The sequence below is a fragment of the Triticum urartu genome, chromosome 7A, assembly GCF_056163025.1.
Source record: "Triticum urartu cultivar PI428250 chromosome 7A, HENAU_Tu73, whole genome shotgun sequence".
NCBI classification, from domain to species: Eukaryota; Viridiplantae; Streptophyta; class Magnoliopsida; order Poales; family Poaceae; genus Triticum; species Triticum urartu.
Window position 1 is genome coordinate 99,330,820 of NC_141879.1, and position 5,779 is coordinate 99,336,598.

The 5,779-nt window shown below is 44.3% G+C and overlaps 1 pseudogene across 1 annotated transcript; it reads right to left on the minus strand.

Annotated features, from left to right (window-relative positions):
* Window positions 1-508: 508 nt before the first annotated feature.
* LOC125524259 (G-type lectin S-receptor-like serine/threonine-protein kinase At2g19130 pseudogene) lies at window positions 509-2,221 on the minus strand (annotated as a pseudogene). The gene is made up of 2 exons (XR_015611407.1): window positions 2,136-2,221; window positions 509-2,067 (listed from the first exon to the last, which is right to left on the minus strand). The product of XR_015611407.1 is annotated as a G-type lectin S-receptor-like serine/threonine-protein kinase At2g19130 pseudogene (transcript).
* Between the last annotated feature and the right edge of the window lie 3,558 nt (window positions 2,222-5,779).

Here is a 5,779-nt window from a genome sequence, read left to right on the forward strand (position 1 = left end):
TGAAAATATTTTTATTTATCTTTATCATAAAAATATCAAAAATATTATCTTATCATATCTCACTCTCGTAAGTGACCGTGAAGGGTTTTACAACCCCTTTATCACGTTGGTTGCGAGGTTCTTATTTGTTTGTGTAGGTGCGTGGGACTCGAGCATGATCTCCTACTGGATTGATACCTTGGTTCTCAAAAACTGAAGGAAATACTTACGCTACTTTGTTGCATCACCCTTTCCTCTTTAAGGGAAAACCAACGTAGTGCTCAAGAGGTAGCACCCTCTAACTTGCCTTGTGCAAGTCAGAGGATCTGGTTCCCAAAATCTTTCTTTCTTCTCTTTGGCCAGTTAAAGCATAGACTCGTTTAGTTCTCAAAAAGAAGAAGCAGAAACTTGTTATTTTTTTTATTTTTTTTCTTTATTGTGCATTCTCTTCTTATTCTTTAGGGCGACAACAAGACATAAGCTCACCAAAATGCAGAACAAAACAGAACACACAATTCTTGAAGGGGAAGCTTGTTGAGTTGTGGCTAAGCACGCTGCACGCTGTGCTCTTGTACGTGTATTTATACAAGTGGATACACTGATAAGTGAGAAGCACCATGGTGCACTACTGGAGAAAAAGAAAAGAATGATAAGCTCGGTCTAGCGAGTGTAAGCAATCCTCCATGCCTACAAAATTCTGTAATGACCTCGGAACAGAAGGCACTTCAACATCCATGACACCCTCTAGCATGCGAACGACTTGCCCCATCATTGGCCTGTGATCCTCATCATCTTGGATGCACCAGCATGCGATCTTGCAAGCTCCGCTCAGCTGCTCGACATTGGCATAGCCATCCAGCCAACTATCCAGCAGGCACATGACATCTCTTTCGGCCACCTTGACTGCAGCAAAGATGGGAAAGTAAGTGAACCTCCCTTCCTTAATTTTCTCTACATTCCTTCGCCCTGATATAATCTCAAGAAGTGTCATTCCGTAGCTGTAAACATCAGATTTGTGTGTGATGGGAAGCCCCGAGATCCACTCCGGTGCAAGGTATCCGATGGTTCCCCGCATTGTTGTCAGGGCCCTGTTGAAATCTCGACCAAGAAGCTTTGCCATACCGAAGTCTGCAATCTTAGGACAGAAATGTGCATCAAGGAGCACATTGTCGGGCTTCATGTCGCAGTGTATAATGCAGTCCTCGCATTCCTCGTGTAGATAAGCCAAGCCTCTTGCAATCCCAAATGCTATACGGTACCGGAGCTCCCAGATTAGCTTTACAGAAGTCCTTGAAAATAGATGGGAACTCAAAGATCCGTTCTCCATGTACTCGTATATCAGCAACCTCTTGCTTCCCTCGGCACAAAACCCATATAAACGAACAAGATTGATGTGCTGGATGATTCCAACTGTTTGCACTTCTGCTCGGAATTGCTTCTCCCCTTGCCTAATGTCTTTAAGCTTTTTGACGGCCACCACGGAGGAACCTTGCAATGTCCCCTTGAAAACACAGGCGAAGCCTCCTTCTCCAAGTTTCTCTGAGAAATTTCTAGTTGCTCTCTTTATCTGAGTATCCGAGAAGATCGTGAGGCCGCTATTGGAATTCACTGGTTTATCCGCCGTACAAAACTTCTGTTTTCCCATTACTCGCAAAAGAACCAGACCAATAAGGATGACTGCTAACACATCTGCCATCAGTAGAACAACAGTTTCAATCGTCATCGTACTACTCTCTGGAGGCTGGAGCAGATCACCAAGACCACAACACAGAGCCAGAGCCAGAGTACCCTACTACCGAATTACAGATACACAGAACTGATAGAGTACCCTAGTAATACGCCAATACCAAGGGTTAAAGACGACATGATCCTCAACGGACGCCAAGATTAAAGAGGGCTATAAGGTGATGATCTAATGACCATATGCCAAACGTGGAACCTAAACCACATGGAGGAAATGGGCATTTGAAACCCAACATGAAAGTACCATATTTTGAGAGTTAGGGTCTAGCTACCAATCAGAAATTGGCCTGGAAGGAGAGTATCTGTTGGCTGTTGCAGGTGCAAAGCTACAACTGGAGACAAGACCTGATCAAGTAGAGAAGGAGTATTACTGAGACTGAGAGACAAGATAATGAAAACACGAGCTTGCTTACCTTAGTAAGAGATCATCACAGCCAATTGAATGTTCTAGCCATCCCAAAGTCCCAACAGCGTACTGCAACCAAATAGGAGAGGAAACCATGGCTAAGACCAAGAGGTCTAGCATTCCAAGTCAACGATGTTGACATGCTTTTAAGGCCGAAAATATGTGGAATTTATAACCTCGTGGTGTCCTAATCATACTGGAAAATGTTTGGATTGCCTCGCTCTAGGACAAGGGAAATCTCCTCATCTTCTACTTGCAGATGTTGACATTGGCCAAACTTGCTCGCTGGACCACGGAGAGGTCGACCAGGCAAGCTGGTTCTTTTGGATACAGATACTTAGTTCGACAAACAGCAAGTGATAACGATAGTATTGGTGGAAACTATGCTCGGGAAACACTATGGTTGGGGCTTTGGAAGCCACTAAAAATATATCTAAAAACAGTAAGTAATTAACTTTCTTCCTTGTTTTTTACTTTCTTCCGGTAATTCAAGTCTGAGCCTGAGCTCATCTACACCTGATGAACATTAAATTCAAAATAAAAAGTACAAATAAAAAATCTGAATTCTTTTGGCATCCAAGATGCTTGAATGTGTGATGTGTGTGCGAAAAAGAGATATCACGCCATGTAAGAGTTAAATACTGAAGTGCACCAACTATACTTCTGTAACTGGTATTATCTTCCTGATGCAGGAGCTTTCCATCTGCCAAAGACAATGATTCTGAACTGGATAAAGAGGTTGGTGAAGGTTTGCAATATTGCATGCCCAATCTAGTTAACAAATCAGTTGCATATTTCTCCTGTGACAGCTGAATGCCATCTCTGATTTTCTTAATTTCAATACCTAGGAAGAAATGCAAATCACCTAGGTCTTTCAAGGCAAACTCTAAGCCCAAATCTTTAGCAATCCTGGCACTGCCTTATCTGATGAAATAGTTACAATGTTGTCATCAACATATATGAGAACAAAGATGGAAGTTTGCATCTTATTGTAAATAAACAATAAAGTATCAACCCAGGAGGTTGTTTCATGTACACTTCTTATTCTAGAACACCATGAAAAAACGTGTTTTGTATATCTATCTGTCTGAGACTGCATCCCCTGGAAACAACAATAGATAATACAAGACAAATTGTAGCATCTTTGAGAACATGACTAAAAGTGTCCTCGTAGTCAATTCCATATCTCGACTTAAAACCTTTTGCTACTAGCCTGGCTTTGTAGCGATCAATGGTACCATCTGATTTCCTTCTAGTCCTGTAAACCCATTTGTAGTCAATTAAATTTTTACCTCCACGTCGAGAAACTAGATGCCACGTTTTATTTTTCTGCAACGCTAAAAATTACTCCTCCATGACCCTTTTCCACCGAGCATCACTGAAAGCTTCATTTAAAGTGTGAGGTTCACCTGACAAACTGGCCAGACCAAACTTAGAAATATTTTTGTAATTTATACCGTTTAACTCCCCTCTGAAGCCGTGGGTGTGGTGGTGTAACAGTGGCAACATGGAACTCTGGCGTAGAGAATCCGGGTGGAGCAATAGGGAAGCCTATATAGCCATAGAGGATCCAGGCTATGTGGCAACCTGCGAGCCCGTACGCGATCCCCATGAAGAACCGCCATGCACATCTCCTGGCGCGGGCGACTGATGTCTACTACACAACTTTTATTCTTGTCAGGGCCCTTTTGGATCCATACATTTGGTTTGACAAACAACAAGTGATAACGATAGTATTGGCGGAAACTATGCTCGGGAAACAGTATGGTTGGGACTTTGAAAGCCACTGAAAAATCTACAAAGTGTAAGTAATTAACTTTCTTTCGGTAATTCGAGTCTGAGCCCGAGCTCATCTACACCCAATGAACAATAAATTCAAAATAAAAGAAATCAAATTCTGAATTGAGGCATCCAAGATGCTTGAATGCGTGATGTGCATACAAAAATTCATGATGTTTGGACATTAGAGGCGGCTGTGGCAAAAAAGACAAAATTTGGCTATGAAAGAAACTTAAAAGTACACTGCTTAGGCTCGATTTTTTTCCTAGAGCTCTTCGGATGTCCAAACATCATGAAATTTTGCACACTCCTTGTGCACTCGATTATATGTTTAGTTGGCTAACCATGTAAGCCGTCGGCATAGCTCGAGGCCGTCGGCATAGATCAAGCTATGCTGATGGCCTGGGAAAAACCGCCGTCACACTTCCATGTATGCAGATGGTTGCCATCGGCATACATCGATTTATGCCGACAGCAACCATATGTTGGGGAACGTAGCAATTTTAAAAATTTCCTACGCACACGCAAGATCATGGTGATGCACGGCAACGAGAGGGGAGAGTGTTGTCCACGTACCCTCGTAGACCGAAAGCGGAAGCGTTAGCACAACACGGTTGATGTAGTCGTACGTCTTCACGATCCGACCGATCAAGTACCGAACGTACGGCACCTCCGAGTTCAGCACACGTTCAGCCCGATGACGTCCCTCAAACTCCGATCCAGCCGAGTGTTGAGGGAGAGTTTCGTCAGCACGATGGCGTGGTGACGATGTTGATGTTCTACCGACGCAGGGCTTCACCTAAGCACCACTACAGTATTATCGAGGTGGACTATGGTGGAGGGGGGCACCGCACACGGCCAAGAGACGATCAACTTGATCAACTTGTGTGTCTAGAGGTGCCCCCCTGCCCCTGTATATAAAGGAGCAAGGGGGAGGCGGCCGGCCTAGGAGGAGGGCGCGCCAAGGGGGGAGTCCTACTCCCACCGGGAGTAGGACTCCTCCTTTCCTTGTTGGAGTAGGAGTGAAGGAAAGAGGAGGAGAGGGAGAAGGAAAAGGGGGCTGCACCCCTTGTCCAATTCAGACCAGAGGGGGGCGCAGACCTCCTTCCTTTTGGCATATCTCCTCTATTCCCGTATGGCCCAATAAGGCCCATATACTCCCCGGCGAATTCCCGTAACTCTCCGGTACTCCGAAAAATACCCGAATCACTCGGAACCTTTCCGAAGTCCGAATATAGTCGTCCAATATATCGATCTTTACGTCTCGACCATTTCGAGACTCCTCGTCATGTCCCCGATCTCATCCGAGACTCCGAACTTCTTCGGTACATCAAAACATATAAACTCATAATATAACTGTCATCGTAGCATTACGCGTGCGGACCCTACGGGTTCGAGAACTATGTAGACATGACCGAGACACGTCTCCGGTCAATAACCAATAGCGAAACCTGGATGCTCATATTGGCTCCTACATATTCTACGAAGATCTTTATCGGTCAGACCGCATAACAACATACGTTGTTCCCTTTGTCATCGGTATGTTACTTGCCCGAGATTCGATCGTCGGTATCTCAATACCTAGTTCAATCTCGTTACTGGCAAGTCTCTTTACTCGTTCCGTAACACATCATCCCGCAACTAACTCATTAGTTGCAATGCTTGCAAGGCTTATAGTGATGTGCATTACCGAGTGGGCCCAGAGATACCTCTCCGACAATCGGAGTGACAAATTCTAATCTCGAAATATGCCAACCCAACAAGTACCTTCGAAGACACCTGTAGAGCACCTTTATAATCACCCAGTTACGTTGTGACGTTTGGTAGCACACAAAGTGTTCCTCCGGTAAACGGGAGTTGCATAATCTTATA